The sequence below is a fragment of the Pan troglodytes genome, chromosome 8 (genome assembly GCF_028858775.2).
Source record: "Pan troglodytes isolate AG18354 chromosome 8, NHGRI_mPanTro3-v2.0_pri, whole genome shotgun sequence".
Taxonomy (NCBI): Eukaryota; Metazoa; Chordata; class Mammalia; order Primates; family Hominidae; genus Pan; species Pan troglodytes.
The window spans coordinates 103,389,729-103,403,937 of NC_072406.2; the positions used below are offsets into that span (position 1 = coordinate 103,389,729).

At 46.1% G+C, this 14,209-nt stretch overlaps 1 protein-coding gene and 1 pseudogene across 8 annotated transcripts in view; one reads left to right on the forward strand and one right to left on the reverse strand.

Annotated features, from left to right (window-relative positions):
* Window positions 1-1,585: 1,585 nt before the first annotated feature.
* Window positions 1,586-3,187, reverse strand: LOC134807194 (ADP-ribose pyrophosphatase, mitochondrial-like; annotated as a pseudogene).
* An 8,540-nt stretch (window positions 3,188-11,727) lies between these two features.
* Window positions 11,728-14,209, forward strand: part of PCGF5 (polycomb group ring finger 5) — a 122,102-nt gene continuing 119,620 nt past the window's right edge. For 3 of the 8 annotated variants that reach the window (XM_063781965.1, XM_063781967.1, XM_063781969.1), the window contains exon 1: window positions 12,337-12,467. The gene's annotated coding sequence lies outside the window, so the exon portion shown is untranslated. Of the gene's footprint in view, window positions 11,974-12,291; window positions 12,468-14,209 lie in introns of those variants that run through there. The other 5 variants (XM_063781961.1, XM_063781966.1, XM_063781964.1 and 2 more) reach the window with 5 other exon arrangements.

Genomic DNA, 14,209 nt, shown 5'->3' on the forward strand with positions numbered 1-14,209 from the left:
TCCTGGGCGTGAACAATGATGAGCATCCATAAGTGAACTTTTTACAACTGTCATCACCCACATAAACACAACATTTTTCAAAAGAAAAACAAAATCATCCAACTGTCCTTCAAGTTTAGAAAGAGAACTCTGCTCAAATGTGCATGTAGGAAGAGATATAATGGTATGACAACTTCTCTTTCTTTTTCTTTAAAGGAACAGTGCACAGGGAATCTGGAAACTATAGGAGGGTAATTATTGAGAGATTATGGTATAGTGGTCAAGGGTGTGGACTGTGGAGCCCAGTGATCTATGCTCTACTCTTATCTCCACCACTTACTGGTTGTATAACTTTGTTCAAGTTCTGTAACCTCTCTCTGTGCCTCAGTTATATCATCCGTAAACCGAGATAATAATATGTAGTAGACCCTGCAATGCACCCCACACCCCCTCCTCCCAGATTCTACTTCACAGTGGCTGGGAATATTACCAGAAGATGGACCTTAACTGTCAGTCTTTTTTGGGGATTGTCTTGGCTGAAGAAATTCTCTCCCTCAAGGTCACACCTCCTTCCAGGGACAGCCATATCTAATGATTGATCAACATGGGGTATAAAGGCTTGGCCCCATCACTCCAATTCAGGGAAGCTAGAAGGGACTTCCCAGCTCCAGAGTTCCAGATGGAGTTGGCTGAGGCTTCCATTGGGCCTGCATTCCAGCTCAACTGCTCACTTTGCTCAATCCTGCTTTCTTCTCCTTCTTTCCCCAGGTGTTGATCCCAAGACCACTCCCTAGTAAACATCTTGTAATCTAATCTCCCTTTTGGAGTCTGCTTCCCAGGGAGCCTGACCTGCAACATAAGAGTATCTTCCTTATAGGGTGATCCTTAGGAATCAATAAGTCACCATACATAAAGCATGTGAAAGGGTGCTTGCACATAGTAAGTGGAATGTGCCAGCTATTATTATTGAAGCAATCCTCTTATGAAGCTATCAACTCCTGCAATTGTCTTTATTTTTCCCTCAGTCATAAAAGGCTTGTTATAGTGGTTTGAGTTAATTTTCCATATGTTGCAAATAAATTTAACTGGCTTTAGGTGATGAGAAACGGAAGAAGAAAACAGGTTTCTGACCTATTTGTTGCTATTGGAATCACATTCTTGTCAGAGAGGCTGTCTCTGTGTTTGCAACCTGACTATAAGCATCTTCTCTGTTGGCATATTGTGTTTTTCTTTTAATTGAGAAAAGGTAGGTGTGAATTATTGTATTTTCATTAGGCTTGGATTACATACATGTCCCAATAAAGGCACCTGCATGACAAGAATCTGCATTTGTAGGGTCTTCTCCTGAGATGAGAAGAAATCAGTATCTTCAGCTTAGTTTATTCTGTTCAGACAGAAAGAGTTCTGATAACCAGAGGGCTGGATCTAAGCTCATTTTGTCACTGCATTTTTTTTTTTTTTTTTGGTCTGGTTCATAAGCACTTGATCCTTGTGGACCAAAATAGAGATTGAACTTTTCCCATAAAACTGAAGCTCTAAAAAAACAAAAAAGAAAAGCCAGAGAGCTCCCATACTCAAAAGCAAGGAATACAAGACCACATAAAGCTAAATTTAAAAAATAAATGTTAACTCAAAAGTCAGATTATACATTAGATTATGCCACATTAAAACATCAGGAGAAAGAAGAATTGACAAATGCAAACTGGCTGAAAAGTAGAGGCTATGGTTGTTAAGGAAGATGTCATTGTTTTTCTTACAATTCTCCAAAGAGCAGTAGCTGTGTAAGTTAGTTTAAACCATGTATACAATATATACAGCATATGAGTATATTCTTCTTCTAACAGGAAAGCCAAAAATTCTGTGATCCCATTTCCCCGTATTTGTCTATTATTATTCCCTAATACAAAGCCTTCACACAGCACAGTTTTGGAAGTAATCACCAAAGAGGTGACCCTCCCTGTCCTGTTTAGTGGGAGTTATGTGCTGTTTGCCTCTTATCCACTCTTGATCATTTGAAGGCCTTTGGCTCACATGAGACTCCAAGCTACTATCCCTGGCAATCAGGATACATATCCTCACATCAGTGGGCACCTCGTTTCTCAGCCACAAGTTGAATAAATTGGGAGAGGCTGGCATAAAGCTCAAGTTTATCATTAATGTCCACCCATTTCACTTTCTTGGCATCATCGCCAGCTTCCAGAGGAAGATGGTCCATTATTTCATCACGGTAGTTCACAGCCTCTGTCTCTATCCAGCAGTTATCTGTGTTTCTAGAATCATCCACGTAGCCTTTAGAGACCACAAAATGTTCCTGACTGAGGAGTTTGTGCAATTGTCTCTCCAACTCCTGCATTTCTTTCCTAGATTTCTGTAAAGAGTTCATGGCTTCCTCGCCAAATTCTCTCTTCAATGTAGCACTAATTTTCTCTCCTGGATCCACCATACCCCCTGGGATTGCCTATTCTCCACAGTCCTTCCTTTTGATGGCTACAAATTGCAGGATATTTTTTCTAGAAATAGGGTGGGTAATTTCGTTTCCCTTGCTATCCCTTTTCCATCTGGTTAAGATGGGATCTACAGCATGATTGGGGCCCCAACACCCCAAAGGCCCTTGGCCAACCAGTCCTGTCCGAGGTGCAGGATTTCTAAGTCTACCCTTCTCAATCTCATACAAGCCATGCTGTTTCCTTCTCTCCACATGCCCACCCTTTTCGTTAAACTTAGGAGAGAAGTTCCTTTCACCCACTTGAGGGTCTGCCCACACGGGCCCAGGCAAGACAGAGCTGGCAATGTACTCCACGGGCGTTACTCTCGCCACTCGACCAGCCAGCTCATTTTCTCATGGGGAACCAGGCTTCGCTCCACCTTGGAGCCAGGGTACGGAGATGTCCGGGCCTTCTCGTGGGGCTTCTCAGCAGTGCGCTTCGAACCTGACGTGATGAAGTTTAGAGAAAACCTATGTGAGGAAAACAGGCTCCAGCTGGCCAGGATGTTGGGGCAGCTGCCGGGCCTGCCTGTCACAGAGGCCAAGGTCATGAAGGGAGACACGGTCGCTAAAGCCTTGGACAGGCGGCGTCCAGCCATGCAAGCAAGACCCAGCGGCCCGAGGGGATTTCGGTTGCTCTCTGCGTGGGGGCGCAGTCTCCACCGCAGATCAGCACCCGCCCACGGGGAGGTGGCCACGTTTCTCTCCTCAACACCAGTTGATGGCCCGCCTTCCTAAAAGGCCGTGTGGCATCTCCAATGGCTACAACGGGGTGCGCCAATGGCTCGTGCGTGGAGGTAACGGTGCCGCGGGGTTGCCAGGGGCGTACCACAACCGGGCCGCGCACTCTCGCTGCCGCCCTGGCGTTTTGGTTGTAAATTGAGAGATTTTGACCTCTGGAAAAGCTCCCAAATGGAAAGTGCTGGGGTTGAGGACATCTTCCTAACAACAATAAAATTAGCAAAGGACAACCACCAAAGTGCCATTAGCCCACTAGCCATTTACCAGTAAATTTAGTTCACAAGGTTTAGGATGCTTTCTGTTAGGGAGAGGGCAGAATGAACGTGGGGTTAGGAGTGGACAAAACTCCCTGTTTGGGATGCTCAGAAGCCGAGTGGGGGTGGCCTCAGAAAACAAGGGGGACTCACCTGGTACACTGAGCATGGTGCTGATGAGAACTCCATGAGAGGGTGTGATGAGCGGAGTATGTGTTCAAAACGTGGGTCTATCATTTACTACCTGAATGGTTTTGGCAAGTTCCTTAATCTCTCCTTTCATAGGAGTATTTGCTACAGAATGCCAAGTACTGTGCCAAGCACAAAAGAGTGAACTGAAGGCTGGACCACGGGCCCTTTGCTTTTAAAATGATTCTGCTCGGAGAGGCAGCACATTTTTATGAAAAAAAAATATATATATATACACACACACACACATATATATACATATACACATATATATACACACATATATATGTGTGTGTGTATATATATATATATATAGAGAGAGAGAGAGAGAGAGAATTAGCACTGAAAGGGCAATGCCAGGTATCAGGTAAAAGTCGAACACAGGTTAAAAACCCAGCTCCAATTCCTCCACATGCCACTTTCTTGGAGGAAGTTACATAAGCTCTCTTCAGGTTCCTCGTGTGTAGAATGAAAATATTAATAACTACCTCATAGGGCTGTGGTGACAATTAAGTAGGATGTTATAACACGTTAGCTCAACGTCTGGTCCACAGCATAAACTCAATAAATATTAGTTGTCATCACTGTAATTATCGTTAACTTTTTTGATTCTGCACCTTGAAAACTGTAGATTAGAACAGGACAGCTGAGATGATTATGGGAACTGAGCAGCTCACATATGAGGTCAGAATTAAACAGCTTATGGTTAGAGAAAATCAGGATGAGAAATAACAGAAATCCAGGCTGAGAAATAACAGCATCTGTCCTGAAATGATAAATAATGAGAAGAGGCACGGTCTTAGACATTACTCAGAAGGAAACAAGCCCCAGGGAAAGGTATCTGATCATTTGAAACAGTCCCATTAGAAAGATGTTCAATGAGTAAATGATTTTATGGTCAAATATGTTTGGGGAATTCTACATATTTTATCACCCTGTCCCCTTAGAAATTCAGGGTTCACATTAGTGTTCTAAAGATCCTGAAAATTTCTATAAACACAAATCAACATTAAATTGTTTAATTTTGTTTCATCTGGTATTTCCATTCTCTGGTTAGAAACATTCTAACCAGAGAATGTTTCTTTTTTGCAATAACTGGTAACATATTAGGAACATACTTCCTCAAGTTTAGAAAGGTTTCAAAATGTATATGTGTGATTGAGGGTAGATCCCTAATCATTTGAAGTTATTACTATCATCATAACTATGGAAGGCAGCTACAGAATACATACCCAATGCCCTCATTAAACTCCAAACAAGATGAGGCAGGTTTCTAGAAGGCTTGAAACACAGAAATAGCTGGGGCTATGGGGAACAAAATGGTAGAAAAGGACTGAGAACAGAGAAATATGAGACATAGTCATCCTTAACCACCATTGTCATCAACATTGTTGAGGGTTGGCTGTGCGCAAAGCACTGTACAAAGTACCACTGGGAAAGAAAGATGATCCTTAAGGGACACAATCCCAGCTCTATAATTCTTGTCTTTCTATGCCTCAATTTTTTAAATCATGGAATTCTATTCCTCCAGGTCTCCTGAAAATGTATTAAGAAAACCACTGATACAAAAACTTAAAACATTTGGGGAAAATACACTGTGAATTCCTCATTATTTCCAGGTATCCTACTCCAACTCATAAGAAACAAATGGAGCAGATGTCTTCGGTATGGTTCTGGCTTCCTCCCATCATAGGCTTTGTAGCTTGCATCTGACCCTTGGCTTCTTTGGGTCTTGGTTCCTCACTAGAAAAGGAATCTGTTGGCCTCTGTTACCTATAAAATTCCTTCAAGACTTAGCATTTTATGATTCTAGGATCTATGAAAATCTCATTATTAGAAGGGCAAGGTCAATTTTTGCTATGAATCCAAAAGACTAGATGTTCAAATATAAACAGCCAGATGCTCAGGGGGAAAACACACTGTTGAGGAAAGGAAAGGAACAGGGAGGGTATGGTGTGCCACATACAAGGCAGAAATATAATAATTCATGGGTACCTAGAAAGGAACTTCAAAACCAGTAATAAGGCATTTTATTCTATTTTTAGCATCGTCAGCAGGCAGAAGATGGTTAGATAAGACTATTTGATGATTGTGGTGCAAAAGATACCCTAGGGGCAAGAAATAAAATAACTATAGTAGAAACCAAAAGAATTATTTGCTGGGAAGCCACTGGGGAGATTCCCTTTCTTAAATTGTCTTCTGAGGCAGAAATGTCTGAGGTAGAACAAGCAGAGCTACACACAGAGAATTTTCTGGTTCTATCCACGAGAAAGCCCTAAAGGAACTGTAAGGGGCAATCAGAGAATAAATCTTTGGCCTGTCACTATGAACTATGCCTGAGTCAGAGATTGCCTGTGTCATTCGATTTTATAATATTAAGGATATTATGAAAGGCAAAGTGGATATGGGGAGGACCAGGGTGATTACAAGGTCCAGGCAGTGCAAGAACCCCTAACCATCCTTCCTACCTCTCTTTGGGAAGTACAAACAAGTGGTACCCAGCACATTTAATTATCAAGAATTATCCATCTCTTCCAAAAGTGATGCTAAGGCTCAACTTCAGAAACAAATCTTTAAGGAAAGCAGAAAAATGGTTTTTTCCTCTCTTTAAAGTGGTAATAATGATAATAAATAACAAATTAACTACTATATACTAAGTTATTTCCATGTAACAGACTGGTGTACAGGTTTGTCCAAGTAAGACTGCCCAGTTTTGAATCCTGGTTTAGCCACTTCTTAGCTAGTTGACCTTAAGCAAGTTTTTTAACTTCTCTGGGCCTCAGTTTTCTCATCTAGAAATAATAATGTTATCCATGTTATAGGGTTGATGTGACATAATTCATTTAAATAGCTTAGACTAATGTTTGATCAATAGTAGGACCACAACAAATAGTTATTGCAACTATTACTATTAAGTACTTTACATTTGTTATCCCATTTAATTTTCAAACAACCCTTTGTGTTAGGCACATATACTAACAATATCAACAGTTAACAGACTGAGGACATTGCAGTTCATAGAATTAAATGTGCCCAAGATCACATAGCTAGTTATTACTATATATTTCAGAACCAGAAAGGCTTGACAATATAAACTCATATTTTATTGATAGTCTGAATGCATGTTGAATTTGATTTTATATGGCAAAATGGCACCATTTTACTATGCCTATAAAATTTTTGACTGAAGTTGGTTCTTCTGCTGGGTTCACTCTGTAAGAGGAAGAATTTGGAGACAGTGAAACCATTAGCAACCTATTGTAATAACAGTTGTAAAGAGAAAATGCCCTGATTCATGGGGCAATTCAGACAAAAAAGACAAGCAAGAGAGACATCCCAAAGTGGAAGTAGAGGCCTAAAGAGAAGGAGTCATCAAAGATCACCCATTTTAATCCTAAAGAGCCCAATGGATGGTGGTGATTGGCATAAATAGGGAAGTCAGGAGGGGAGTTGACAGTGGAAAATTCACTTTTAGCTGTGTTTTAAGGACACATGATAAGAGGATGGAGCATGGGATGAGTGCTGTGGGAACTGGAGATTCTGCCACTAACATTCTTGTTCCTCAATTTCCTCTTTCAAAAATGATAAGTTGATCTAGAATTAATCCTTTGGATTCCTTCCAACTTCCTAGAGGAAGCATGTAAATGAATTAGAGGAAGTAGAAGGTAGACTTCAGGAATTCAAGAGGCAGTGAGTGATCAAGGTATTGGATCATTAGTCTGGCCTTGCAGTAAAAGAGAGAAGTGGGACAATTACTTACTTTTTAAGATTAAGACAAATGGTGCCTTTTAAGAAATGACTTAGGCAGGATTAATTAATACACCCATATGTAGAATACAGGCTGTCGACAATTAACCTAAGAAATCTAAAGTAAAATGTGTAACAATGAAAGTCAAGTAGCCTTTATTTATAGGAGAGATAAGCTTCAGTTTGTGTGGTGTGATATGAAGGTGTTGGGAAAGTCCAGCTGCCCCAAAAATGTCTTCCTGATCTTCTTAAAATACTGCCTGGCTTTACACCATTAAAATAAACCTCTTTAAATGTACTTCATAATATAAAATGTACATTTATTTCACATTCAGCTGTTACCATGCTTTCCGGTGCATTAGGGTAACAGGATGACAACTAGCTACGGTGAACTGAGGAGACAAAGATTTGAAGGGGAAGGAGGAAGGGATTCCTTTGGTATTTGGTGCAGCATTACTCAAGTCAGTCAGTTCAACAACATGTGGCTGCCTATTATACTCCAGATATTGAGCTAGGTTCTAGACATTAAAAGGCAAGTAAGTTGTGGTTCATTGCCTCAAGATGCTTATGGTCAAGAGAGAGTGGACTACATAAAGGTCATGGGGCTGGAGGAGTTTTGAAAAGTGGGACCAGCGACTAGGTAAAAAGGAAGAGGGACAAAGAAATTTGTTCTCTTCCATCACAACTTTGTTGAAGAATTAGATACCCCAAACAATGCTTTTTCTTGGTCCCAGTGAATCCCCCTAAGGAACTACTAAAATTTAAGCTGGTAGAGTTGACACCCTGTAGGCTGAAGAATAACAGATAATTTGAATATCTTTAACTCAATATTTTTGGCCCTTTGAAATTTAAATTAGTAAAATTTTACTATATCAGAACTTGTAACCTAAACAGTTGACTATAAAATACAGGTTTACTGATAATTTTTCCTGCTCCCTTCCTCCCCTGGAACTTCACAGTATGCTAAGATTGCTGAGGACTGGTGGGGGGAACCAGGGCTAGCAGAAGCAGGAAGCAGGAAGCAGGAAATGTAGAGAAATTGGAGCTAGAAAGATAACTGAGCACTTCTTTAAACAGCAGACTAGAGGAGCACCATATCTTCACAGATGGTGTTAAACAAGCATCATAAGACATAGCTTCAAATAATGCAGGGAACATACAATTAGGGCCACAAAAACTTGGGGTACCAGTTCTAGTTCTGGTATTTACTAGCTGGATAGCCACAGGAAGTCATAATATTTTTGCCTATATTTAATGAGTACTGTCTATATGCCAGGCACCTATAACATGTCTATAATTGACTGAATGTTCATGGCTCCCCTCAAATTCATATGTTGAAATCCTACCCCCCAGTGTGATGGTATTGGGAGGTGGGGCCTTTGGGAAGTAATTAAGTCATGACAGTGGAGTCCTCATTAATGGGATGACTGCCCTTATAAAAGGAACCCCAGAGAGCTCCGAGGCTCAGTGTCTTTTCACTACGTAAGGATACCATGAGAAGTCAGCACTCCAGAGGAGGAAGAAAGGCCCTCAGCCAACCCCTGACTGTGCTGGCACTCTGATGTCATACTTCCAGCCTCCAGAACTGTGAGAAATGAATGTTTGTTGTTTAAGCCACCCAGTTTATGGTAGTTTGTTATGGCAGTCTGAATTGGGCAAGAGTGTTTTACATATGACGATATTTCATTCTCATGACAACCCACTGAAGTAGATTCTATCGTTTTTCTCTATTTTATAGATAAGAAAACTTAACCACAGATAATTCAAGGTCAGATAAACTAAAATTTGTTAAAGTAGGGATTTGAATACAGGTAGTCAAACTCTAATGCCCATGTTTAATCATTATGATATCCCAGGTATTAAGTCTTTTGGGCTTCAGTTCCCTCACTTAAAACTGGACACGTTGCACCAAACAATGTTGAAAATTCTTTCTGGCTTTAAACACTATGATTCTAATTATATAAATCATATCTATGTTTAATATGCTCATGGTTAATCTGTGTTTCGGAATAGTCTCAGAGAACTGAGAGCTGAAGACAAGTTTCTGAAATATGGCTTCATTTCTTAGTTATCCCTTGTTTCAGTCAAGGTAAACCACATAATTTACTCTTCCACCAAGAATACCCTTCCTCCATTTCCATCTGTTGAAAATCTATCCATCCTTCAAGTGCCAGCTGAAATGCACCTCCTCTAAATAGCCATTCTCAGTCTTTGGGGATTTAAAATGCGGATGTATTAGACTGTTGGGCATTGGGATTTGGGCGAAGTATCTGTGCTAATGAAAGGAAAAGATGTAGGATAAGAAGAAGAAAGGTTGCAGGGAACCATGTACAGGAAAGGTAAGAGAACCGTCAGCAGTGTTGTTGGTGACGGGCACAAAGCCTTCCTTGTGACAGGCAATAGCAAAGTCACCAGATTATATTAAATGTTGCCCAGCTAGTAGGAGTGAGATGAAGATTAAATGAGATAACGTGTGTAAAATATCTACTACACTGTCTGGAAGGGCAGCAACATGATAATTCCTAATCTCTTCCTTCCATAGGCAACTGGTCATCTCCTTCATGCTGAAGAAAGCTGCCATCCTGCCCAGGGAGGAGTAGGACAAGAAGAGGGGAGAAGAGACTCTGGGGGGGAAAAGAAGTCAGGCGGAGATATATGGGAACACAAAGAAAAAACGAGAGCCAGAGTACACAAGACGAGAGAGAAAAAAGAAATGTAAGGGAGTGACGGCGAAGAAGAGGATAGAACGGTAATGGAAGCAGAAGGGCAAAGAGGGACAAGTAAGAAGGAGAGAATTCTAGGCCTCGGGAAGAGAAAGTTCCTGCTGCACTGCGGAATCCGGCCTAAAGGGAGAGGCAACCAGGTGCAGTACCCAAGCCCAGGTGCCAGTCATTTGCCGCTGGGCTCTCAGACCCATTCTCCTTTTGCGGCTGTCACATATTCTGTAGGGATTCTGAGCCCTGCCCTCTGTCATCTTGTCCACTGGCTTCTCCTGCTTTCCACCACTGGGTGGGCTTGGAGGGTGGGAGGAAGGGAGAAGCCAGGGGGACTCTCATCCCCTACTTTGGAAGATGTCTGCCGCAGTAGTTGCACTAACTTTGTGGCTCCAACTCCTATTGGACAAGCCCTCCAGGGTTCTGGCTGTCTCCTCTCTTTGCCCCTCCAGCCTCAGGGGAGAAGGCACGTCCAGCAGTTGCTAATCTCAGGATTGCCTCACCTTACCCTAGTTGAACGTCCAGTTCTTTCAACACTTGTAACTAATTTGCTGCATTAAATTATTGCTATTGACTCGCTTGGGAAAGAAAACTTTACTTTCGCTGGATTCACTTGCAGAGTTCAAAGACACTTTTCCTAATGGGACTGCAAGCAGCGCATCGGAGAAAAAAATCTAGCAGTCCCAGGAGTCAAGAAGGGTCAGGGTCTACTTCAGTGTTTGATCAGACAGCGACAAACCCACACTACCTAACAGGGCCGGAAGGCTCTTAGCCTAGGAATTAGCTGTAAAATGACTGGGTTCATGTCTACTTTTTCATGATTTACTCTATTCTCTTTGATCACCGCCAGCCTTGGCTTAAGGAACATCTCTGTAGAATTCAATTTTATTCCTCAAGGGTTACTTAAGTGCCCATTATGAGTATGGAGGGCACATAGCTAGGTGTGGTGGGGAGGAGATATAGAGACGCAGGAAAAATGGAGGGCATGCTCAGTTTTTGGAAGTGTTTGCTTCCTGCAAGATGAGGTTTGCGGACCTATCAGGAGAGCCTCTTGATAAAGACTCCTGAACTTTTCCAGTCTCACCAGAGCTGCAGACACTCGGAGGCAATATTAGTCTTACAGCTTTCATTTCTCCCATCACCAGAGCTCTGTTAAAAGCAGACTCCTCTTTAAGGAATCCACAGATCAGAGAGGGTACAGCACATGCACACAACTGATCCCCAAGTCAGAATGATGCCAGCCACAAGGGGGGATTCTGCTTGGGGGAGCAGGAAGACTGCACAGAGATGGTAGGAGACGGCTACAGGAGCTGAGTCCAAGAAAGTTTGACAGGTGGAGGCGGCTAAGGGGTATTCTGGCAGAGAACAGAGCAGGATCAAAATAAAGTGTCAAAGGACAGACACATTTCAGGTGTTGTTTGTAAACGGAGGCTTTGGGGTGAGGGTAGGGAAGTGGAGGGGAGACTGAAAAATGGAGGCCCAGCTATTGATGACTCTGAGAATGAGGCATTAAGGCTCGAGGCCATGGTGAGTCACTGGAGGATCTTCAGCATCAGGGCGGCAAGGTCACTTCTGGTGGGGTGGCGGGGGTGGGGTGGGGTGGGGGGACTTTGCGATTAGAAGCAAAGAAGCTGGAGGCAGGAAAAGAAACTGCGAGCTCTCGGGTGGAGGGCAGCTTATACGGGAAGCCTGGACTTGACCATCGCCAGGGAGGCATACTGACATTCGAGCTGCCTTCCATCTATTCAAGGGCACGCTTCCTCCGTCTGTGGGGGGAGAAGGTGCCCCCTCAGAGGCTGTACGATTCGCAGTCTCCAGCCTGAGAAGTTTCGAATTTCTCCTTGCCAAGGTCGGGCCACTACAGGTGGGCGACTGCGAGCCCCGAGCGAACGCTTGGCTTCACGCCCGCCCGGGGCAGCCGCCGCGGCTCGTCCCCTCCAGGCCTGGGCACCGCCGTGGGCCGTGCCCGGCAGAACGCTCCGGGAGCTGCGCGGCGGCGGCTCGAGGAGGCCTGGCGGGCGGCGGCGAGAGGCTGTGCCCCAGTTTGTGTCCAATCAGGGAGTGCGGGCTGTGCCCCGAGCCGGGCAGCAATGCGTAAACAAACCCACGGTAACTCCTCCGCCCCCTCGGCGCGCTCGCCCCGCGCCCGCCGCCGCCAGCGCCGCCGCCGCCGCGGGCTCTGCTCTCCTCGCGCCCGCCCGCCGGGCCGGCCCAGCCCCCGCCCCGCGCCGCTCGCACCCCCGCTGCCCCGCCCCGCCCCCGCCGGCGCGGGCTCCCTCACCTACCGCCCCACGCGCGCGCGCTCGCGCACCACGCGCCCCGCGCGGCCCGCCCGGATCGTGGCCTCTCGAGAGCAAGGTAAGGGCGATGCGCGGGGACCCAGGCGGCTTCCCCGCCCGACGCGGCCCAGGGAAGTTTCTGGCGTGGCTGTTTTCCGCGGGGCCGGGGGGGAGGCCCCGGGAGCCAGGCGAGCCCGGCGGGCGGGAGGGGGCCGCCTGGCGCCCCGGGGTCACAAGTTGCCTAACCTGACCTCGGTGCGGGCCGGTGGGCGGCGCGGCCGGGCTGGCGGCGCGCGGAAAGGGGCTGGAGGCACGGCGGGGCCGGGCGCCGGGCGGGCAAGGGGAGGGCCCCGAGGAACTTTCTCTTCCCCAGAGGGGCGCCTTCCAGTCCTGGCCGCGGCCCCGCCGCGGGAGCAGCGGCTCCCTGGCTGGAGGGAGACCATGAAATGTGTTCGAAGAAGCTGACGCAGTTTGTGACGCTCGCGGCTTCCTGATGGGGACCGGCAGCAGCGGCGCCTCCGCCGAGGAGGGACGACCTGAGTCGGCGCTCGGGCCCTTCCCCCGCCGGCAGCCGCGCGCCCCGGCGCCTAGTTTGGGGGCCGCTGGCTCGGGGCGCGAGCATCTGCTCCCGGCTGCGCGCGTCGCTTCCGTTTTGATTAGCTCAGGTTATTATATAAGATGTCACGGAGAGGAAAGGGGCGAGCGAGAGGCGCGTTGGGGAGGGCGCGGTGGCCTTCCGCGAGTGGCAGGGAGGGGCAGGAGGCAGGACCCAGCGGGACCCACCTGTACGCCCTCCGCGCCCCCTGCGGGCGCTGCCCGCGCGCGTGCCGGGGTGGTGGGGTGGGGGGGCACGGACGGACGTGCCCGCTGCTTCCATCTCCTCCCCGCCAACACTCGGGCAGCGGCCGAAACGTGCTATTTTTTCGCTGCCACCTCTCCTGGGTCTACAGGTTTCTGGCCCCAGGCGTTTGTACTTTGAAACATTTGTTTAATATTAAGAAAGCTGCGTGTGCGGCCGTCATAGTACACCCGGAACGTGTGGCCGTGAGCTCCAGGGCGGTGAATGAATCATCGCCCCGCGGACCGGGCCCCGATGATTCATGCGGGGTACACACACGCGCGCGTACTCGCTATGTACCTCTGACCCAGGGAGAGTGGCCCCTCTGCAGTGATGACGCCCGGAGGGGCGGGGAAGACTTAGTGCAAAAGGACAGCGGGGTCCCCCCCTTCCACAATAACTTGGGGGGGGGGTCAGGGACGCCCGGAGGGGCGGGGGAGACTTAGTGCAAAAGGGCAGCGGGGTCCCCTCTTCCACACTAACTTTTGGGGGGTCAGGGTCCACACATTCCCCAAGGCTTGTTTTGCGTTCTCGAAAGAGTTACAAAATTCCACCTGGCTACATTAATCGGTTGAGGAGCGCCGGTTCGCTGCAGGGCTGGGTCCTGTCTCATTCAGTGTTTGGTGTCAAGTGAGGGAGGTATCAGACTCTGAAGGAATCCTCCTAGTAATTGCGTCTACCTAAGTAGTTCTGAAGTAATTAGAAAAATTTTAAAAGTGGATCTTAAAAGAAGACTCCTTAAGACTAGTTTTTTGAGGGTTTTTAAAAAGCCAGATCCTAAAAGGAACCCCAGTTGCCATTCATGAATACAGAATTTTTCCCAATGTGATCACTCTCAAAGATTAACTTGACTCATTCCCACCTCACATTAGTAAGACTGAATAAAGTTTTCTCATCATTTAAGACTCACCTCAAACGGCATCTACTCAGCCAGGCCTTCTTGATCGCCTTCATTATCTCCTGTCCCCTCCCCCAGGAGCCAC